This window comes from Lynx rufus, unplaced genomic scaffold (genome assembly GCF_022079265.1).
Source record: "Lynx rufus isolate CCGP_SWC_20201006 ecotype Redwood Valley unplaced genomic scaffold, mLynRuf1.p SCAF_12, whole genome shotgun sequence".
NCBI classification, from domain to species: Eukaryota; Metazoa; Chordata; class Mammalia; order Carnivora; family Felidae; genus Lynx; species Lynx rufus.
The window spans coordinates 13,530,173-13,554,825 of NW_025814826.1; the positions used below are offsets into that span (position 1 = coordinate 13,530,173).

Consider the following 24,653-nt stretch of genomic DNA (forward strand, 5'->3'; position numbering starts at 1 on the left):
CTATTTTCTCATACTGAAGAACCCTGGTAGCTTAATCCACCCTGTGAGAAGCTTCTAGTACATTGAAATAAAGTCATTAGAAATTAGGTAACAAATAACATCAAAACATGTATTGAGCTTTTTCGGTACAATAGACACTAACAACTGCCCTAAAAGAATGAAGAAATTATTTTTAATTACTTTTTGAGAATTTACTCCTCTACACAAAATTAAAGACAAAAACACACGAACTGTTTCCCGTACACCTGAATGTATACTGCCTGTTACCAACAGGATAAAATAAAATTTTCTTCTTAATAAAAGCAGAAAGTAATTTAAAAGTCACCTAATGCAAAATCACACTAGAAAATCTCCTCTTTATTTGAATAGTCCCTTCGATCTTTCCTTGCTTTTTATGAGTAGATACTTGTCAAAAAAAGAAATTTGAATTCTAAAAGAACAGGAAGTTGTTGCAGTGTAAACAGAGGACCAGATCCATTTATCTTATCACTGCTCACCTACTCGATGTTCCCCTAGCGCCTAGGAACTGTAGCAAACTTTTTCCTAGTTCAGAAAGAAAACAATGAGCTATGGAAACATTTCTAGGATAATCGAGCAGAAATTTGCTGAAAGGAACCACGAAGAATTTTTTTTAACAATGCAGGAAAATAGTCAGTGATTTTAATACTTATCAAATCTTCACTGTAATCGTAGGAGAGTGGATGGCATGTAGAGAACTATCAGTTTTAAAAGAGTGAATCTTCCACTAACCACATGCCTATTTACACTGACAGTTTGTGAGATGGATCAACGACCCCGTGGGCCAAATAAAAATAACTCCATTACGGAAATATATTCCTCTACCCACGATTCTGACATGTTTCACCCTCTTACCCCCAAAGGAAGCATCCCTGTCTATAAACATATACATATACATGCCAGCGGCAGCGAAGCACACGTTGGAAATTGCTTTTCTGGTAAGGGCATCCTCCTCATGGACCTACTTTGAAATTAAAATATTCCTAGGGAGGAGTAACACACGTAATTATTATCTTACTGGAAGTTGTTTATCGCATCCTTCTTCTCTGTGACCCAGGTTGCAAGAGAGGAAGTGGGGAGGAGATAGATGAAGTACGTGGACAAGAAGGGGAAGTAGTGGCCTCAAAGACAAACAGCCCTGCCACACGCTGTTGCCAGCCCCACGGCCAGCATTTGGGGCGCTTGCCAACGCGTAAGAGAGTTTTCGTGGCAAGCGCTGTTCCAGAGTAAATACCATTCATCGCCACCGTTAGCTACTGACCACATTCTTGTCTTTGGGCATGCATAAACTAATCCTGTGCCTGATAAACATTCTCTTGGTGGAAAGGAAGGATGCCATTGCTCTCTGCCATCTGATTTGTTCAAATCCCAAAAGGAAATTGTGGTCTGACATGTAGACAATGTGCACGGCTTGGTTGCATTTGATTCACTTACAAAGAGATTCGTGTGGGCCCAACTCTCTCTCTATTGTTGGATGTAAAGGACACAGATCCTGTCCCAAGAATCGATCATTAATCACTCTCCAAGCAGAAAGATTGATGTGGTGGTGGTGGTTTTCTCGAGTGACAATGGTCACAAGTTAGCCAAAGCTGTTTCACCCTGACGACACAATAGTTCTCTTTCCAAGGGATGGAAATAGATACGGGCAGCTGCAGATACGGTCTTCTGGTGCTAAATGATTTTATCTCATCACTGAGGAGAACTTCTGCAACAGAGCTCCACCCTACAGCGACTACACCTGTGAAAGTTACTTTGCTAAAAAGTCTTCCAAGCTCTAGATGAGTATTTTTGGGGAATTTTACCACTTAAAGTCAAGAGGCAGCTTCTGAGTAGAAAATCAGCATCAAGTGTTCAAAAGTCAGTACCCCATTTCAGCAGCTGTTTCAGGCAAGTTCAAATATACATCAGAAGTCAGAACGGTCTGGAACTTGCTGGGGGGAAATATGGCAGCTACTAAACAAACAGAGCTCCCACATACACACATTTAATCTGGTTCTAGCCTGCCCTTACCTTTCTGCCATCAATACTTGGAAGATTTAACAGGTAGCGACTTTTCTTGTAAAACACTGTCCTTGAAGTATATTTCTCTAAGCCTTACCCTGCCTGTCCACCATACCACTAATATATTTGCTGGCATGCAGGAAATTCAGTTAAAGAGTAGAAGATGTTTGAATCTAACCAATATTTACACTGCAGCTGAGTGTGAGCCTTTCAAAGGCCTCAAAAATGTGCATATTGTTGATCTACCAATTTCATTTCTAATAATTTTTCCAAAGAAAATAACTAGAGGTTTGCGCAAGGATTTAGCTACAAGGATTCTTATTGTAGAGTTGTTTTATAATATAAAAATAAGTAAAAACCCTGAATAGACAGCTATGTGAAATCTTTAATTTGTGGTGAACCCATATACTGGACTATTTTTGCTATCATTTACTAGTATTAAGTCTATCTGACTGGATGGGAAAATATTTGTAGTATAACATTACATGAAAAAGCTTAGAAGGCAGCATTTTCAACTATATAAACTCTAAGGGAGAAAAAATTGAAAGGACACACACCCAGACACTAAGTGCGGTTATATGCGAAGAACGGACAAGCAATGCCTTCTATAGTCTTCTCTTTGCTTTCTTCTATTTTCCAAATAATCTACAATAAATATCTATTAGTTTTGTATTCACAAAAAAGAAATTTCCTGAACAGTAAAGTAAATTCAGAAGTGTGGATGTTAGGGGCACCTGGGTGGCCCAGGTCATGGCTAAGGTCATGATCTCACAGTTCAAGAGTCTGAGCCTCAAATGAGACTCTCTGCTCTCAGTGCTGAAGCCCACTTCGGATCCTCTGTCCCCCCCCCCACCCCACCCCTTCCCCACTCATGCGCTCGTGCTCGCTCACTCTCTCTCTCTTTCTCAAAAATAAATAAACGTTAAAACAAGAGAAGTGTAGTGTCAGTGGTTGGAAGCTCCGAGCTCAGGGACAGCAAAGGCTTGCCACTATGTGTGTAACCTTTGAGATGTGTTAGGTGGGAATGTGTGCTGTTGCTACGTCTGTGTTAACAAATTACAATGCTTCGATTCCCTTAAGCGGGAACTTTGGATGAGTATTTCGACTAGTGGGTAGGAGCAAAGACCTAGGGAATAAAATGTTAGCTAAGGAGTAAAATGTAGGCAATAACACTAAGCTTCCTGCAGGTGCTGTGCTCAGAATTGCTGGGAATAAGGATAAAGGTTGACCATTCCTTTGACCCTATACGTGGGCTGACTTTTCCTCTGCCCCTAGCATCCTGTTGCCCATGTGTCCAGGTGCTACAGGCACTCATGCCCTGTGGGCTCAGCAGAGCGGGTGACTTGGCAGCTGAGAAGTCTAGAACACCCAGCACTAGTCTGTTGACAAGCACAGCCCCAATGGCTATGTACCAGTGCAGATAGGAATTGAAGCAATTCAGACTCACAGTGGAAGAAATGTTCCTCAGGATGCAAATGGCTGAAATAAAAAACATCAACCACAGGAGACGATGGGAAGGAGCCAAAGCACAGTTTTAAACTAGGTTTTGGTGGCAGCAAAGCACTGAAGTCATTAAACTCCACCGAGTTGAATCGTAGCCATGCCATTTACCTACAGAAAGCCCTTAGGCATGTGACCCTGGGCCTCAGCTTCCTCATATGCAACATAGAGACACCAAGTGATTCTCCTATTCACAGTAGTTATATTCTAGAAAGTTGCTAGAGATACGGAATTAGTGAACACTGAATCACTGAACCATTGTTCCCACAGGAAATATAGGGTTAGGTTCCTATGAGATTCTGGTTACAATATTTTTGCCGACTTGTCAATACATAGGCTTGTTTTATGTGTGTTTGTGTAAAGATGCCTTGCTTAATATTGACTCCTTGACATTGAACTCACTGTCAACAGCCTGTAACCCATGATAAGCAAAGCCTATCTAACACTTTTTTCCCACAAGGCACATCGTGGCCTTCTTGCTCTTAGGAACACTGGACAGCACGTCAGCCCTTTGCTTTAAACAATGTTTTAACAATGAAATGTCCAACATAAAACACAAAAATGCACACACACACACACACACACACACACACACACAGTGCTACATAGACAGCAAAAAGGACACTTGTTTACAGTCTGAGAGCTTGAACAAGAAGGTAAAACCTCGTCTTGTCCAACCTCACCTGGGAACGTGTGCATTGAGCAACTCAGATTTTTTCCTGCTCTGCACGTGTGCACATCCACGAGTAATTGCAAAGGTGCCACAAGTATTGATTTGGGATTACAAATAAATTTTCACAAGCAGCTGAATTTCCAAATACACAAGCCCCACACGCTGAAGAACGATGTTAATAATAGCATCATCTTCAGCAAGTTATGTAGAGATAAGTGAAACATTTTATGTCAGGCACTTAACACAGAATTTGGTACACATATACCATATATGTGCGGGAAAAAATGACTGCTGTTTTGTAAAATATTTTAAGCCCCTGTTCAGTTGTTCAGGATATAACTATCCATATTCCCATACACCGTAACTGAATACTCTAGAAAGAGGATTACAAAACAGCCTAATGTTAAAATTACCTAATAAACTGGTACAATTTTTGCCATGACTTTTTTCAAATTATCTTTAAAAAATCCACTTAAAATAATACCATCTATATTTTCTGTAACAGGTTTGTTGAGTTGTCATTAAGACCTCTGGGAGACCTGGAAGTGGGGAACCATGGGAACAGATCAATTGTTTCGCAAGAAAAACTGCCCTGACAGAGAGAATTAAGCCTTACTCAGAAGTAAATAGGGATATTTCCTCAATAAAACATTAATAGGACTCTAGAAAGGATGCTCCAGTGTAGTCCTTTTTAAACTTTAAGAACTGGGGCACCTGGGTGGCTCAGTTGGTTAAGCATCAACTATCGATTTCAACTCAGGTCATGATGTCACAGTCGTGAGGTCGAGCCCCACATCAGGCTCTGCTCTGGGCACAGAGCCTGCTTGAAATTCTCTCTTTCCTTCTCTCTCTCTCCCTCTGTCCCTCCCCCCTCTCTTTAAAAAAAAAATAGTAAACTTTAAGAACCACCTTGTTTGGCATTTATTTCTACTTAGGTGTAATAGTAAACACAAGGGATCCTCTTTATTTGGCATAGAATCTCCTTGCCAGAAAGTTAATATTTGATGGTTATGTAAGGAGCTATAAACACAATCTCCTGAGAGATCTCCTAAGAAATTTACCCGCCTAGCCAAATGGATTGAGAAGATTTCGAATCTAACCTCCCTTCCAAATGTAGCCAGTTGGGCATTTTGTTCTAATTCATTCCTCCCAACCCTACCACACTGGAACCCTTCTTCTCTTCTGGGGGTGTAGAGTTCAAAACTCTGTGCCGAGCTTTTCCTTGCAGTTGTTGTTGTCTAAAATACTTGTGCGGTGCTATCCATAGTATCTGTAACATCTCCCTCGGTTGTCTCCACTTCCAGACCCACTCATCCTGCATTCCTGGCTCCATTCATAGGATCACCATTCTTGCAGTTGCCCAGGCTTGGATTCGGCATTTTCATCTTCCACTTCTTTGCCACAAGCCAGCGGCATCCTGTGACTTCATCCTGAAGGGACCACATTTGCATGTTGGTCACATCAGCCCCCATCTGTCCATCCCTCATTGCCTTTTCCCTAGTCGAGTCCCTCAATCTCATTGCCTGAGCTAAGGCAATAGCTTTGTAACCCCCTCTCCCCGAAACCATTCTACCCATGGCTACCGAATTCACGTTCATAAAGCACTGTTTTATTGTCACACCCCGGAGAGAATGCTTCATTGGTTCCCCAGCGTCCACAAAATAAAATGCTGACTCTCCTTTGCTTGTCAGGGAGAAGCTTCGGGGACCTATCCGTGATCGTCCCCTGTAGCCACATCTCCCGCAGTTGCCTTTCGGGAAGTCTGGGCCAGACCAGAACGTCCTCTCGCAGCAGTCTGTCCTTGCATCCAGAAATCCCGCTTCCGGTCCTCACCTGCTACATTCCTTCTACTCACATCTGCCTTCCCTAACTCTTGGGTACTCTCCACCACTAAAAGTTATTTCAGGCCCGCCTCAAATGCCACCTCTTGCCTGACACCTTGCTTAATTCAGGCCACCACAGTCGCCTCCCTCCTGAGATCACAGCGCAGACTCTGAACCACACTACAGCCTGGGCAAAGGGTTCACGGTTAAGTATTGGATGCAGTAAAATGATCAGCCGCCTTCCTGGAGGGAACCAATGATGCAGCCGTAAGGTGAGGGCCTGAAATTGCGTCAAGGCAGGGTAGGCCTGTGCAGACCCAAGAACTGAAACCCCCAGCTGCTGCCTGCCAGGCGACACAGTTTAAAGAAAAGGACAAGACGGGCGCTTGGGTGGCTCAGTTGGTTGAGCACCAAACTGCAGCTCAGTTCACGATCTTGCAGTTCATGAGTTCAAGCCCCATATCGGGCTCTGCACTGTCAGATCCTTTGTCTCCCTTTCTCTCTCCACCCCTCCCCTGTCTCTCAAAAATAAATAGGCACCGTGTGTGTGTGTGTGTGTGTGTGTGTGTGTGTGTGTGTGTGGAAAAGGGCAAGATAGGGAAAGAATTGAATAAATAGAAAGGAACATATTTGAGAGGTTGCTGGGGACAGAATGTTTGTGTCCCCCTAAATTCATATGTTACAATCCTGATCCCCAAAGGTGATGGGATTAGTAGGTGGAGCCTCTCAGGGGTGCTTGGAAGGGTAGAGCCCTGAGAAAGGGATTAGTGCCATGTGAAAGACGCTCCAGAGAGACCATGTGAGGTCACAACGAGAGGGCGCCAGGTATGAACCAGAAAGAGACCCTTCACCGGCCCCTGCTGGTGCTTTCGGATTTCCTGCCTCCAGAGAAATAGATGTTTGTTGTTTATAAGCCACCTAGTCTATGCTCTTTTATTATAGCAGCCCATGGACCGAGACAGAGGTGTTTTTCCATTTTTAGCGAACAGCTTCGGGAAAGACTCACACTCAGAAATAGAACAAATTATATAAGAGAAATATTTTACATGTACCAATTACTAGGTTGCAGCAATTAATTCTTCACGTTGTTTGAAAATATCTCATAGAGACAGAAACAGACATAGATAGAGATACAAAGACCACAATGGCAATGGTCATCATTTTGGGGTAGTGAAATCACTGTATTTGTCTGACTGTAGTTTTTCACTTTTTTATAACAAATACTGTTAGCGTCTAGGACAGTGGTTCCCAATCTTGGCTGCGCCCCTTAATCACCACAGAAGCTTTTCTTTAAATGTCTAAGCCCCACCCCCAGGGATTCTGGTTAGTCTGAGATAGGACCCAGATGCTAGTGTCTTTTAAATGTCCTCTAATGAGCAGACTGGTTGAAGACGCTGCTCTAGGAGTCCTTTCCTCCCCATCCCACCCCCTCGCTCTGTCCTGAGAAGGAAGTTCGCTCAGACTTTAGAGATGAAGACACGGGGCGTTAAATGAGCAAATGTGCTCTCTACTGTCCACTGGCTGGTGCAGTGGTTTCTTGTTCCATTGCGACGCAAGTTCCCAGACCTACCTGTGTGCAGGGGTCAGCCCAACAGCACACAGTGTGCCTTGTTCCAGGCCCGGCATGGTCACCAGCCTCAGGGAAGCCTGCCCTCCCAGGAGTCCATCCCAGTCCCTGCTGCTCTGCAGGGGTGTCTGGAGCTAAAGCCCAACTCAGAAGAATGTACTTCTTTCCAACTTCATGTGTGTGTTATTCCCTGGGGTTACATCTTCAGGAGAAAATGAGAGAGCTGCGTCAACAAAGGATTCAAAACTTGGTGTTCCTTGATCAAATACAGGTCTCCCCGCTTTCCAAAAGTTTGCCTTGTGCCACTCGGCTTTTATGGAAAACCGACCTTACAACATGTTTTCGCTCACCCAAAGAAATTTGAGGATTTTCACATTTACAAACTGGTAACTGCTTCTTCATGACGTTTCACTTTATGACAGGTTTCAGAGGAAGCTCTACTCATGGGTAGCGGGGGAAACCTGTCCCATCCAGTATCAATGAGCCCTTGACTTTTCACACACACGTTTTGCTTACGTAATAAAAAATAATTTTTATGTACGAAAAATTACTGCTTGTTTGGGGAGTGGTTAATACTGCTTATTTCAATTACCAGCAAATACTCCAGGGGAAGTCAGCCATTCCCTGGCTCTGGATGGCCCTGTAGTTATATTTCACCGGGCAGTTTTTCTATCAGATAGATTTAATAGAGATAGTACCTGAAAGAAAATGGTGGAGAGAAGAAAGCGAAGTTTCAGTGGTGGAATCTGTGCTAATGACCCAACAAACATGAAAGCTGGATGGAATACAATGAGGGTAGGAAACTGTGCTTCCATCAAGAGGGGCCTCCCTTACAGTATTTATCGCAAAGAAGAAAACTCCAGGCCCTTTGCTGGCAGATAACTCTACGGGGTGCAGACCCTGCTACCTAAACACTAAGCTGAAAATTACCTAGTTCTTTTTCAATACTAAGGGCCCAGTATACTCTACTAAAATCTGAAGGGTTATGTGACCTTTCTGTTTGCCTAGAATTTTGAGTCGCCAAAAATTGCTTAAAATAAGTGGGCCATCAGCCTGAATTTGAGAATTTTCCCACGTTCCAAATGTCCAATGAGTATATTTGACCTGTGTATATGACACGTATGTCACTTCTTTCTACCACTTACATTCTTCGGGTTGACCCATTTTCCTTTGTATAATTTGTCACAAACCCTTTAGATTTTTTTTGTTAGTAGGAATAATGAAAATAATTTTACCATTTATTAGCCATTTGTATACTTCAGGCACTATCGTAAGTACTTTCCAGATACTATTTCATCTGCTCTAACAAGAACTTTGTGAAGTAGGTGTTATAATCTCCTTTTTGAAGATGAAATAGAGGTTAAATAACTTGTCTACGGTCAAGTCAGTTGGTAACATAACCAGACCTGGGTATCTCGAGTAAATAAATATTGATCTTATAAACTGCAGTAGCCAAAGCATTTGGATTGAACTAATGAATACAATCTTCTCTAACATTATGAAATCATAATCTATAGCGAACCTGGAAAGAAACCCAAAGATTTACCAATAAATCAGAAATTCAGAGAATATTAGCAAAATCAGCTTACTTGTTTTTGAAAAGAAAATTGAGAACCCAAGAGAAAAAATAACTTTCCCTAATATCACACACAAAATTATGTATGTTAGGAATAGGCAAATTTAAATTTTCCCAACGACCCTCTGAGATAAATATTAATATCCCCATTTTAAGGTTCCAGGGAGGTTGAATAAACTTGCCCAAAGTCACAGAGCTATTAACTATGGGAGTTTGAATTCAAATCTACAACTATGGAACTCTCATATTTGAGTCATTAACTTCTCTAATGTCTCCCAAATAGTTAATGACAGAGCATGGATTAGAGTCAGGGGAAAGATTGTTTTACTACAAAATCAGGGTTTTGTTTATGGAACAGATGAAACATTTAGGGAATAGCGTTCCTCTTCTCTGCTCCCAGGCCACACAGAGTAGCTTGGTAGGGTCCTGCTCTGAGGTTCACCAAAGTCACCCGCCCTACAGGATATCCCCGAGATCAGATGAATTAAATGGGGAGGGTGGAGGGCAAGAAACTCATTGCTTGATAGATTTCATCATTTGCTTCCTAAAACTAAGATCCAAAGTTTAACATAGTGAACACATTAGAAAGAGGAGGCAGAAACTTCAGGCCTTCCAGTCACTGCAGCCTCTCAAGTTCCACCTGCATCTGGAGGGAAGGAGTCAAAGAGGCTGAAAGGGGTGTTGTTGTAGTTTGATCTTGGTATTTTATTTTTGTTTGGTTGTTATTATTTTTCAAACCCTGTATGTGATTTTTGAAAAAAAGTAATGATTAGCTATAGACGAAATATAAGACATTGTGTTCTTCATCAGTTTCTATTTTGAAAATATAACTTCCATCCCAAATGAGGTTTTGGTACAATTCTGTGAAGAGTAGTATGAATGCACCCTGAGAAGCCAGCGTTAGAGGAAGCAGACTTTGTTGTTAACTCCTGAGTGTCTGAATTCCAACAGGGAACAATTGGATGTGATCCAAAACATGTTCGTGATGTTGAGAGAAAATAGTTCTGCAATAATGCAGGGGAGCCCTAAAATCCTCTTTTCAAAGAGTGTATCCCCCCTTTTGATACAAGGTTAAATGAGGGGTTGATGAAATTCTGTGACTTAGGACACTGAAAAAGACAAAATTCAGACTTGACAGTTCTTGCCATTTCCTTCTTTACTAAATTCACTGCTCTTTTGTGTGCAATAATTTTGTTTTAATTTTAGAATTAAAAAAATCTTCATTGTCCATAGTAAAAATAAAGACTTTAGACCGATCTCTGTTTTCTGTGCTTGGTTGGTGATTTTTGTATGTATTTATTTTCAGCACTGCTCTGAGTTTAGGCATTCCATCCAACATCACTAGATTGCAGATTCTCTCAGATGGAAGAGTAGAAAAATAACGAAAGTTGCCCCTGACTCAAAATCTTCCTTGAAAAATGATGGCAAGAAAACTGACTCGTTTGGTAAGTAGAAATGAGAGATTATTATTTCCATTACCTGCAAGATATGATGTGTCTTCCAAAAATGAGAGCATGACTAATTTAACTAGAAAATGTTGCAGGCAGCCTATATCAATTCTCCACTACCCCAACTCAAGGCCGAGTCAATATGTCTTTACTTCAAAAACAAGTACAGAAAGGGGGGAGAAGGCACTATTTATTTGGGTGTGTAGACAAAAGGACAAAGAGAAATTGCCCCTCCCCTAATCTCCTAATACTGGCCCTTAAATGAAAGAGTTTCGTGACCTGAAAGTTACTCGTCAGGACGGATGTAACTGAAAACGCATGGGAAGTTACAGTCATTCATTCTCTCCTCTTGAGCTAGTACCTGACCAGGGAGACATATTAAGTCACTTGGCTTGTTCTTCGTGGAGAAGTTTTAGTGTCTAATTGGATCACAAACAGAATGTGAGCAAGTCCATTATGCAAGAAAGAAGCCCCACCTTCTGGCCACCCGTGTAAGTCTTACAGTGCACCTCCCCACCATATCCCCTGCCACACTCCCAACCCCTGTGCATCGGGGCAAAAGTAGCTCTCCACTGGGCTTTATTTCCTAAAGCAGGAAGCTTTCCTGTGTACTTGGGAAGAAAATATTTGGCAATAATGGAAATCAAAATATTTCTCTAGACAGTTCAGCATTATCTGTAAACTCTCATGCCCTTTCAAACCAAAGCATACTTGTTTAGTAACAACAAGTTATTCCCTTTCTCTGCTTCCCTTTTTCATTGGTGGGGAGAAAACATAACAGTATTCTATCCTGGAAAACTCCATATACAGTCTGACAATTGCTTTATCTTTTCCTTCTCAGCTTATAAGCTTAGATCATTATTAACAGAATTTTTGTTTGTCGATACCATTTGCAAATACGTCATGATTCCTTTCAGTGACATTATTAATCAATTTATAATTCAAGCTATAGCTTCATTGTGTCCAATGTATTTTGCGTTTGTAATATAACACTGTGTAAAGTGTCTCTTAAGTCTACTAGGTTCCATTTGTGTGAGACCACGTTTTGACCATCGTATTTATTTCTTATTGATATTACCTCACTAATGTAAGCAATGAGGTATAATAACCAGCATGCTTTCCATTGGACCCCATGTAGGTTCTCAGCACTAAAATAAGAAAGCTAAACTGGCATAAAGCTATGTAAGAGATTCTCCTTTAATTTACATCTGAGTTTTGTGACCAACGTACATAAATAAAGCATGCTACAATGAGAACGACCACTACCCACAATAGTTGGTAATTAAGAATAAGGGAGAGGTGAAGTGGGGTGAATTTCAGAATAAAATGTGTTCAAGGAGCGTGGCGATGGGTGGGGAATACGTACGTGGGAGATGTCATCGATCACTAATATGCTGCCCAGTGGGGACAAATCAAGGACACGATACTTTCCAAGTCCCACTAGTGTGTTAGAGACTTCTCAGTTTAATTGAGTATGAATATGCCTTTTCGTGCCCTCGATTTCCATCTTTTTTTTTTTTTTTAAGTAGGCTCCACGCTCAGTGTGGAGCCCAACCCCAGTCTTGAACTCACAGCCCTGAGATGTAGACCTTGAGCTGAGATCAAGAGCTGGATGCTTAACTGACAGCCACCCAGGCGCCCCTGTGCCCTTGATTTCTTAACGAAAATTGAATGCCACATTCTTCTAATTGTTGCTTCTTGGGAACGTTACTGCTAACTACTTTTTCCACCCCAGAACTGATAGTTAAAACAATACGTGTTGCGAGAACTGTCAGAAATCCGGACCAGCATTGTTCCCGGTCACTCTTCATTTCCTCCCTCCTCTTATCTCTTCTCTGACATTCACCTTTCACTGCCATGTTGGAGTCAATCATGAAGAGACCGTATTTTATGCTTTATTGTGATGTGTTAGGCCTATTTCTGAAAATGAAATAACTCCGTGAAAGAGAAAAACTCACAACCCAAACAAGACAGATATCCAAAATAAGTAAGATGAGTAAGTGACAAAAAACAGTGGGCCGGTTTTAGGCATTTTCTTTTGCGCTCTTGTCCTGAGAGGAAAACTTAATTCACTTTTATGTGTCTCATTTGTCCGTTTGTAAAAATCTTGTAGTATTTGTGTGTGTTTCTGTTTTATAAAAGTCATAATAAGCAGAATTATGTAACAAGTATTTGCTCTTTGTAGTGCAAACAGTTGTGCTTAAACCTCAGAAACATCTGGTAAGGCAGGAGTACCTATTCTCCCATTAAAGAAATGAGATCATGATTCTGCCAGGGTCACTTCTGATTATACATCCTGGGTTGTCTTTCTACACTATTCTGCTTCTAAGGAGTGGTTATTAATAACCAAATTGGGTTTTTTTTTTAATGTTTGTTTCCTTATTTTTGAGAATGAGCGAGCCCATCACAGGATGGGCAGGGACAAAGAGAGAGAGGGAGAGAGAGATTCCCAAGCAGGCTCTGTGCTGTCAGTGCAGAGCCCAATGCAGGGCTCGATCCCACAAACTGTGGGATCATGACCTGAGCCAAGATCAAGAGTCGGCCACTTAACCTACTGAGCCACCCAGGCACCCTCATCACCAAGTTTCTTGATGCTACTGAGGGACCAGGGACTACTTTCTAGCCCAGTGGACTATGGGAAAATTCATGGCATCTGTATCTTGGCATCTGAGGTAATGAGAAGGGGTTAGTAGATGTCTTAGTTCTGGCTGCTATAGTAAGACATAGCGTGCTAATACCATAGACTTGAGGTGGGGCGGCGCTTAAACAACAGAAATTTGTTTCCCCACAGTTCTGGAGACTAGAAAGCCCAAGATCAAGGTCCCTCAGGGTTCACTTCCTAGTGAGAGCTCTCTTTCCAACTTGCAGATGGCTGCCTTCTCCCTGAGTCCTCACACAGTGGAGAGACAGGGAGGTGAACAAAGGGAGGGAGGGAAAGATAAAGGGAGAGAGAGCAAGCCCTGCCCCCTCTTTCTCTTCTTATGAAACACTAATCTCAACATGTGGGTCCCCCACCTCATGACCTCATTTAAACCTAACTATGCCTCAAAGGCCCCACCTCCAAATACTTGGGGCTAGCGCTTCAATGTTTGTATTTTGGAGAGACGCCAACGTTCAGTCCGTAACATAGATTTAAGGCAAATGTGTCTGCATGCTGAATTTACAGAACTCAGTGACTACTAGAAGTATAGAATTATAAGGTGAACTCACATCACCTGGCAAATTTTTCTCTTTACAGAAGCTAAATGGGAAAAAATTAAGCGACCTGCCCAACCACGGTCAATTTATCATTTGCATTTGGTTCTCTCCCATTTTCCTGCTACAACTCATAGCTATCTCATACCTACATCCTTCCTCCCTCCCTATTAAATCCCTCAGTTTCCAGCAACCTGACTTACGCCTTCACTGGATTGCCTGCTGAGCCAAACCCATTCTTCAGAAAAGAACCAGTGAGACACTGATTTCCCCAGAATCCGTTCCCTGAACCCCCAGACTAGTAGAACCAGGACTGCATTCGCAGTCTGGCCACTCCTGGAGGGAAGATGACCTCAAAGTCCCTAAGGCAGATACTGAAAATTCCATCCCCACCCCCACCCCGGGGATCCCTGAGAAGTCCAGGAGCACTTAAGTTCTAGTCAGCTCCAGAATCGAGTTCTTGGAGCCACTATGTTAGCTCAGCTTAGGGAATGTCTTGCTGAGCTGTGTTGCTCAGAACTGTGTTAGCTCACGTGGCATTGAGATTTCTTCCTCCGTATCCATTAAACGCCATCTCACTCGACATTCATGTGAGTGGGAGTTTGGGAAGACAGACGGATTTTTTTTGGTACCTTTGACGACAGCTTAATACCAGCTGTTGGAGGACCACCTGTGGAGGCTACAGCCACTGCTGGATGGCAGTACCTCATGGTAATAAGGCCTTCTGTCTTCTTCCTTTGCTCCTTTCTCCCAGCCACCAGCTCGGCTACCAAGAGTACCTAGTCGCTTCCTGCACTGGAAAGTTCGACTGTCTTTTCTGTTTGCTCGGCTTCTGCTAAGTCATTTCCTCTTCCCACACCATCACTCACCTTCCACGTAAAGGCCGTTCTCTCCCTAAGAGCAACTCTGGTGCCTGCGGTAAAGAAATAAATGCCCTACCCCGTTTCGCCAGGTGAAATCATGGGCTTAACAACAACTAGACCCTCTGAGCCCAGTCACAGCATTTCTGGCATCTCTGCTTTGTTTAATGAGGTCTTCACTTTTTTCACACATCTGAAAGCCATCCCAACAGAGTGTTAATAGTCCTCTGGGGCCCTCACCAGGGTGCTGTTGACTGTGTTACCAAACAGCATCCCAATGTTGACAACCTCTCCCTTACCTAGATTTGTCTTCTGACGCTTTGATTCAACACCCCCGGGATCCACTCCCAGGCAGACACTTCTGGATCCTGCTGGTACATGTTAGCACACACGGTTGCTCTTTCGGCAAAGAATCCCTTTCCTCCTCCACCAGGTCCCGCACATTCACAGTCAGGATACACTGAGACTTGATGCTAGATATTGACTGGTGTCCAAGAGGAGAGCTGGGAGCAGATCTTCTGTTTTTAAAGTGCTTGCCCCGTTTGAGGCTTTTGCAGTCTTCAAATAAAGAGGAGCCAGGCGGGGTTTCATCTCACAACAAGAGGTCATGGGCAAGAAAGTTCAGGAAACTCTAGCCGGACTCCCCATCTCAAGTTTCAGATCCCCATCCCTTCCCTATCAGCACCTTGACCGTGGTGTAGGCAACCAAGGTCAGCTGAGAATTAAGCGTTCCCCGATGGTTGTCATTCACAATTCAGTCCTGTGCCTGACCTGGAGCTTTCTCTGCCCTGTGGCTGAAGATAGTGGAGGCTAGGGCTTGGGCGTGGTGGTAGAGATCTCTAAATATGCACAAAATCTCTGATTCTCAGACTTCCCTTTAAAAATTGCAGTTCCCCCGAGCCTGCCGTTTTCTTTCTTCGTGCATCATTGGCGTCCAGATAGCAACAGCTGTGGCTATGCAACTCCGCCATCTTTGTATGTTTTATTTCCCCCCAGACCTTTCGAATGCCAGACATACTCCACCGCAGTGCATCTCTTCGGCTCGGGTGCCACTGCAGTGGACACGTGCCTTAGCAGTGACACCATGATGGGGAGTGCCGGTGCCTCTGCTACCAGCAAGGATGGGTCCTCGGTGCCAGCCAAGATCTGATCCAACTCTAGTGTCCCACTCTAACACTGTTGGCTGTTGCCTCAGGTAAAACCCAAACTTAGCCTGAACCCTGTGGGGATGGGTGCCTAGAACAACAGATCGCCCCGTAGAGTTGTCCCATCTTTGAGGCAGGGGTGTCAGGGTTTGTACCCCGCTGTCCGTCACACCCCAGTTCCGGCAATATCGAATCTAGAACAGTGTGAATCGTCTGTCCCTTGAAGATGTTGCTTCTTCCTGGGTCTTTGATCTTGGGCAAATCACTTACCTCTTCTAAACCTCAGATAGCTTCTCTGAAAATGGGGAGATGAATTTCTATTTCAGAAGATTATTGGGAGAACTAAAGGAAACAAATAGATGTGAAGTCTTTGTGTGGCACGCTTAGATCAGTGCTGTAAGGAGCACTGTAAATGTCCGTTCCCAATCCTCTCCCGCAGTCCCAACATTTAACTACCCTTTGATTTGCAGCAGGTTCACCTTTCTGAACATGGATGAACTATGTCAATTCTCCCTTCCCGCAAATCTCACAAGACTCCTGTAGCATCAGAAACATACTCACACGAGTATTCTTTTTAATGGTGGCAAAAGGCACACGACATAGAATTTAGCATTTTATTTTCGAGAGTTCAGTCTTGTTAAGGGTATTCACATTGTTGGGCAACCGATCTCTAGGACTTTTTCACCTCATAAACCTGAAACTCTATTAAAAACCACCTTTCCATTCCCAGTCTCCCCAGCCCCTGGCAACCAACTTTCTACTATCTCTGTGAATCTGACTGCTTTGGATACCTCATGTAAGTGGAATCATACAGTATCTGCCTTCTTGTAATTGGCTTATTTCATTGGGCATAATGTCCTTAAGGTTCATCCATGTTGTGGCATGTGTTGGAATTTCCTTCCCTTTTAAGGCTGAATGATAAATATTCTAGCCTTTGTATACAACACATTTTGTGTTTCCATTTACCCACCAGTGTACCTACACTTGGATTGCTACCACTTTTTGGCTACTGTGAATAGTGATACTGTAAACATGGCTATACAAATATCTCTTCAAGTACACGCATTCGGTGCAATTGCTGGATTGTCCTGTAGTTTTATTTTTAATCTTTTGAGGAACTTCCATACTATTTTCCATAGTGGCCGCACCATTTTGCATTCTCATCAGCGGGCCACAGGGCTTCCAATCTCTCCATCTCCATATTCTTGCAAACACTTGCTGTGAGATCGTGGTTTCGTTTTTGTTTTTATATTAGCCATCCTGGTGTGTGTGGAAAATACTTTTAAACCTAGTTAATATCATTAACATTTAACACTTTGTTAGTCTCTGTAATGTTTAATTTTATGTGTCAATTTGACTGGCCTAAGGGATGCCCAGAGAGCGATAACACATTATTTTTGCGTGTGTCCGTGAAGGGCATGGTCACAAGAGATGAGCATTTGATTTGGTAGACAGAATAAAGAAGATCAACCTCACCGATGCAGGTAGGCATAATCCAATCTGTTGGGGGCCTGAATAGAACAAAAAGTCAGAGGAAGGGCAGATTTGCTCTCTGCTGAGCTGATACATCCATCATCTCCTGCCCTCAGACATAAGCAGTCCTGGTACCTGGGCCTTTGTACTTGGACTAGGACTTACACCATTGGCTTTCCTAGTCTACCACTTGCAGAGGGCAGATTGGAATGTCCCACGCTTCCATAATCACATCAATCAATTCCTATAATAAATATAACATAACATAAATGTGCATATGTCTGCATTTCATGTACATGTAAAGATATCTCCTGTTGATTCTGTTTCTCTAGAGAACCGTCACTAATACAGTCTCTATAACTTTTTGCTACCGACAGGCAAATCTTCCCGGTTTGTAGGAGCTCAAAAATCATTAGCATGCTCATTTCAAATTCCAAGTTTTCCTTGAAAGTTAAGGTTTCCAAAGCTTGACTCTTCTATTATTCTGTTGATATAATGCTATATAATATGAATAAAAACAAGAAAGAGAACTGTAACGTATGATCCGGTATGCAATAATGAAAGTCCCTAAATCTCTGAGTGCAAACATAAATGATTCTTTATTATTTTTTATTTAAAAATTTTTTTACTGTTTATTTATTTTTGAGAGAGAGAGAGACAGAGTGTGAGCAGGGGAGGGGCAGAGAGAGAGGGAGACACAGAATCCGAAGCAGGCTCCAGGCTCCGAGCTGTCAGCACAGAGCCCAATGCGGGGCTCGAACCCACAAACTGTGAGATCATGACCTGACCCGAAGTCAGACACTTAACCAACTGAGCCACTCAGGTGCCCCAGTGATTCTTTAATTCTTAATTTTAAATCAAGGCTTTTTTTTTTTTTTTTTGATTCAATGCATAGTCCAACTACAATTCATTAACTCTAGGATGGATCCTGTCTGAAGTCTCATGGGCACAATTTCTTACATGTTTTGTTAGCAATAAATGAATGGAATAATTTTAACTTATGTTCTCCATTCCGTATTTTAAATGGAACATTATAGCATAGAAAAATAAACCATTACATCATAATACCTACAGAAAAAAAAAAAAGTAGTGTTTTGTTAAGTGTTGACAGATTTGTACCTGGATACTCAGTCCTATATCTTAGGTGTCTTTTCCTAAAGTTATAACCTTAAAAAAGATCACATTCCAAAATATGTAAAATGAGAGCCGCAGAAAGAGAGGAAAGAGAGGAGGGGACAAAAAGAATATTTGAAGCAATAATGGTCAGAATTTCCCAGTTTGATGAAAAACATCAATCTACACATCCAAGAAGCTCTAACTGCCAAGTAGGATGGAAAGAACAGGGATAAGGAGGAATTAACTTTGTCAAGGATTTCATGTTTAACTTTGTAACTATGTGAATAAATTTTCAAATTTAAGATTATTTTTTCTAATTGATTCTTATTTGTAATTGAATTACTTGGTTATTTTTGTCTTTACTCTCTATCTCACTCCAGGGGTGACAGCATTGTAGGACAGGGAGAGTCGGTAGAAGCTTAGGTCATTCTGCTGTCTAAAACCTAATGCCATGGTGGGGAAGGGTATGGAAAGGAATATGAAAAACTGCCATTGTCAAAACCCGTATGTTATTAAGAGCATAAAATCAAACTAAATAAAAGCCTTAATATGCATGCAAATGGAATAAAAATCTGAGTGAAGTTCAGCCTAAGGTGGAACGCTTTAAATATTCTGTAAGTTCATGGACCATGTCTCATTTGCTTAGCAATGTTCCCATGAAGCTTATAGTCATGGCCTAGAAGTCTAATATTTTGTTAAAGTTTAGCAGATCCTTTATTAGGACAATTTTAGGGGTAATACATTTAAAACAACATGAAATTAGGAATTTTTGTATTGCAAAACTGTTCTGAAAAGTGTTCGTAAATCTTACACCTTGTAAAACACAAGCACAAAGCTAAAAGCCATAAAGTGCCTTGGAAAGTTGTGATTGAAAATGAGATCATTCAAATCCAAAATCGATTTTCCTGAATTACAAAGAATATTTACAGAAGCTGGATGATTAATTTTTAGCATTTGCTAATTTATCTTGACTTTTCTTTCACCAAAAAATAAAATAAAATAACTGAAAGGTGTGGAGAATATGGTGGAAAATATTTTTGTTGTTTTTTTTACTTAAAAAACATAACATCCAATTTATTAAAAACTTAAAAGAATAGTATAAAGATTCCTGTATGCCTTTTGTTTGGTTTCCCAACTGTAAATAGTTTATACATTTACTTTCTCATTCTGTGTCTCTGTCTCTCTCTCACACACATGTGTAATTTTTTTCTGAACTAATTGAAAATAAATTGCAAACGTGACTCTAGATATTTTTTGGTGTATATTTCCTAAAATACAAAGACACTATTCTATATAATCACAGCACCACCAACTATATAATGAAATAAACACTGATGTAGCATGACCGTCTAATCCACAGGACCCATTCAGATTTTGTCAAATTTTACAATAATTCCATTTGGAGAAAAGAATTGCCTAGAGGTCCAAGATCAAATCCAGGATGATTCGTTGCATTTAGCTGCCAACTCTCTAGACTCTTGCAATTTAAACAGTTCTTCCGCCTTTATTTGACTTCCTTGAACCTGACAGCTTTTGGTGGGAACCTGACACAATTTGGTGATAATTTGACAGTTATTTTCCATAATACTGCTTAATTTTGATGAATATAATGACATACGTTTCTTTCTAAAAATGAACAGCAGAAAGAAACTTCAAACTACTGTAAAATAATCAGCATTCTCTCTATGCCCTATATCTCACCTCAGCGCTGCAGTTTAAATAAGAAAAAGCACCCTTACAAGAAAGGGAAGAAAAAGAAGGGAGGTGAAAGAAAATGAAATCAATAAGAAAATCTTCAGAACGAGAGAAACAACTTCTGCAACATTTTATTTAAGCCATAATAATCTCTCATAAGTATTAAATCCTAGATCCAATCCAGTAAAAAAATAATAATAATAACCAGTATCTATGTATAAATAGGGCACTCTAGTAAATAGTTCAATGTAGGTAGGTACCTAATGTCTCTTTCTACGCTTGAAATTCTGGCTTCGTCTTTGTACTTTGCATTGCCTGAAGCTTTTGCAGAACCAAACTATGAATGTCTCGCACCCAATTCCTCCATAGAAAAGTTTTCTCTTTATTGGAACTCATCTCTTTTACTTCATTGTCTGATTTTCAGCTGGTGTTTTGGCAGATTAACTGTTGGGCATCTGTTATTTAATGACTGCATTGTCATTCTGTTATCATTTATGTTGTTACTTATTTCTCAATAAATGTAATTCAGTCAACAAGTAAACTTCTCTTCCATGAAAACAATGAGTATTCATAATCATAAAAATTATTTTCTGGATGAAATTTTCCGTTATGTATTTGCAACATCAGACTAAAAATTTTTTTAAATTTTTTTTTAACATTTTGAGAGACAGAAAAAGACAGAGCACAAGCAGGGGAGGGGGCAGAGAGGGAGGGAGACACGGAATCCAAAGCGGGGATTTGAGCTGTCAGCACAGAGCCTGGTGCAGGGCTGAAACCCACAAACCATAAGATCATGACCTGAGCCAAAGTGAGATGCTTAACCAACTGAGCCACTCAGGCGCCCCCCAGACTACAAATTTTTGAGAAGTATATACATAATACCTAGGAATGCATTTGCTGCGGTGACATCATCACATTTCATTCATAGAAACATTCACATTTTATTATCTTTAAAAATTATACAGTGCTTTGATCAACACGGCAATGGCTGGTTAAGCTCTCATTTCTTTCATGAATCCTGTGGTTTGTGATCTATTACTCACTGATCCAGTTCCCCAAGATTTTATAAAAATCTTTACAGTATTAGCTCTGGATCGCATAGAGTTTTTATAAATCAGAATGATATTTTAACTTACCTAAAGGATATAGGTTAATTCCTTGCAATTTCCCTCGTAACTCCTATGTATTCTCCCTTTTTTCTCTGTACAGACTTATCATGCAGCTCCATAGGCCCAAGAGATGCAATAATGTAACAGACATGATCTTTTAAGGTAATTTTATCCAACATTCTTATTTGGAAGGCATTTGAGAGGAGCACAGAGAAACCAAGTGCCCAGGTTTCCTGATACCAGTTCTGCAGTCCTTGCTACACTACGCACCAAGGGACCTGCCGTCTTCATAAAGTTGATGTCTTCCGCAAAAACAAAACAACACAAAACAAGAAGCTGGCACAGAGTATGTTCTGTGTATCTATGACAGAACACCGAAGCACCCTCTATTTGGGCAGGCTGACCTCCTCGTGGCGAATACAGTTTGGGGAGGACGGAGATAACAGCCGATTAGAACAGACCGCGCAGCCAGATCAGGCACATACCCAGGCCAGCTGTCCAGGCCTCGCCGACAACCTTCTATAGCCTCACCTCTAAATAAACATGTAACAAATATCTCATGGATATCCATTTGAAAGGTCAGCAAATGATTAGCCTGCCCAGAGGGCCCTCATGTTTCCACCCAGCCCTGCGTGATTTGAGACCATTTCCTGCACCAGGGTGCCAAAAGAGAAATGGGATGCAGTTTCAACTAGCCATTTGAGAAATTCTAATCAAACCTTCCAGAGGCTTTAACCAAATAAACCAATCCAATGTGTATTTTAAAAATGGTCTGAGAATGTAAAGGGCAAGGAAAGGGAATGGGAGACAGAACAGAGTAGGGATATAAACATAACATAGAACAGCCGGATAAGAAATGGAAGTTTTAATCAAGTAACTGCTGTTTTGTACAACTGGTTTGGTTAGCATTTACTAACAGATGAGACTTGCCTTTGCTGGATTGATGTGAATAGACTGTTTCCTTCTTGGTCGGGCAGACGTGATATGCAGAGGAAGCAAAGTCGTAATTTACTTGTAAGAGGAGTTACATCAGCATCGCGATGGCAAAAGATGTCCCTCATTTTTGTCGCCCCGACAGCAAAAGTTCAGCATCCATGGGCAAGGGTGTGTTTGCGGTAACTGTGGCATCCAACACCACCTGCTAAGGGATCCAGGACAAGTCTCACCTATCAATTCATCAGGCAATAGGCAGACGGACCTTGGTCCTAGCTGTGGATCTTGTAATGGCACCTTAACTGGCTTCAGCCCCTCTTAGCTGTGGTCCAGAAGCTCCTGGAGAACACTGACTTAGGCAATTGCCTGTGCACGAAAGAGCCTTTGGGGAAGTCCACGATTACAGAGAAGAAGTGCCAGCACACTGCTGCAGCAAAAAACCAATTTGGCTGCCTTCAAGATAGCAGTAAAGACTGGAGGAGATGACGCGAGGATAGCCACGCAGAAGTTCAAGGAACAGGAATAATCAAGGTCACGTAACACCGCCAGAAGCTCGTAATAAGCTTCCTGTAAGCAAACTGAACACATGAGGATCTGCAGTTTACCAGACAAATAAATCAAAATAGCAGCTTTAAGGAAATTCAGTAAGCTATAAGAAAACAAAGCCAAATTGGTACAGAAACTGTGACACAGAGTGGAGTTTCCTCAAAAATTTTTAATGTAGAACTACTATATGATTCTTCAATCCCATTTCTGTGTATGGATCCAAAGGAAATGGAAACAAGATCTTGACAAAATACCTTCACTTCCATGTCAGTTCTGCACTATGCACAGTAGCCAGGATATGGAACAACCTAAGTGTCTGTCAACAGACGAATGGATAAAGAAGATGCGATGTGTCGCATTATTACGTTGTGTTGTAATGAAATATGTAACGAGATATTATTCGGCCACAAGAAGGAAGGAAATCCTGCCATTTGCGACCATATGGATGGACCTTGAGGGCATGAAGCTAAATAAGATAAATCAGAGAAAGACAAAGCCTGTATGGTATCACTTCTATGTGGAACCTAAAACTACTGAACTCATAGAAACAGAGAGTAGAAGGGTGGTTACCAGTGGCTGAGCAGTGGGGGAAATGGAGAAATGTTGGTCAAAGGGTACAGACTTCCAGCTATACGATGAGTAAGTCTGAAGCTAATAATTCTGTATTCTTCTCTATTGAAAGTTGTTAAGAGAGAAAATCTTGAAGAGTCTCACCTGCAAAAGGGAAAACTGGTAATTATATGACATGTTGGAGATGTTGGCTGACACTGTGATCGTAGCAATCATTTTGCAAAATACAAGTTTATCAAGTCAACACCTACATCTTAAAGTTACACAATGTCATGTGTCAGTTGTATCTCAGTGAAGCTAGAAAATAAATGAATCGTGTAGCAATTTCAGTTAACATTGATCGGTTACGTCATATTACTGAACATCCTGCCAGATCCTTTTGCGTGCAATCTTACTGAATTCTCATAATCACCTAAAGAAATGTGATTTCCGCTGTGTGTGCAGACCATCATCCTGGTTGCTACAGAAGTTAGGAGTTAGGAGTAGGAAAAGGGGAGAAAATGAAAAAACATCTACACGTGAACCCTCATGTTTGTACTGGTTATCTACTTATTGGTGCAAAATGAATCCACTGAAAACTTAGTGACTTGAAAACAATACTCCTTTGTCCTCTCTCACAGTGTCCACGCATCAGGAATGGGGCAGGACGTGTTGGACATGCCTTTCCTCTGCAATGCCTGCGGCCTCAGGTGGAACACTCAAAGTCTGGAGGCAGAAATCACCAGAAGATTTACTCACATACATCTAGTGGTTGATTCTGGCCTTGGGTCACAGATCTGGCCAGTCCCAGGCTTCCTTACATCATAGCTCTGGATTCTGAGGTAAGCATCATGGAGGGCGCAGGAGAGGAGCTCGAACCTTTCTGTGACCCAGCCTAAGAAGTCACATGGGATCCCTTCAGTCATACCCCACGGGGCCAGTTGAGATAGTCACAAATCTTGTCCTGTTTCCAGAGGAGGGACTATAACCCCAGCAGCCCCATCTCTGGGTGGGTCAGTCATACTGTAAAAAGAGTCTTTGGGATGGGATAAATACATTGGAGCAGCCACCAATGAGAAACAGAATTCCCCACAACCTTATACTTTGGTAAAGCCTTTAGGGTGAGCTCTGAAGTTAGCCAACACCAAGAAACATGCCTCATGCAGGACTCCATGGGTGGTCAGAGAAGGGAAGCATTAGAGATGATTTCAGACTAAGGATTAAGGCGGGCTTTATAGAGGAAGCAGTATTTGAATTCTATCTGACTGGGAAGCATTTTGATTCGTTTATTCATTGTGTGCCTACTTGGTGTATGGATGGTAATGTGCTAAGTGGAGAATATAATGGAAAATTCTACTCCCAAGGCACAAGGTTGAAGGTGATCTCAAAAGAGGGCCTCAGGACTTCCTCAGTGGGGAACTATTCG

The 24,653-nt window shown here is 41.6% G+C and overlaps 1 long non-coding RNA gene across 1 annotated transcript; it reads left to right on the forward strand.

Moving 5' to 3' along the window:
- The first annotated feature begins 10,502 nt into the window (after positions 1-10,502).
- Positions 10,503-24,063, forward strand: LOC124507590 (uncharacterized). Its single transcript, XR_006961033.1, has 3 exons — positions 10,503-10,603; positions 21,300-21,361; positions 23,869-24,063. It is a non-coding gene; the product is annotated as an uncharacterized LOC124507590 (long non-coding RNA).
- The last annotated feature ends 590 nt before the right edge of the window (positions 24,064-24,653 follow it).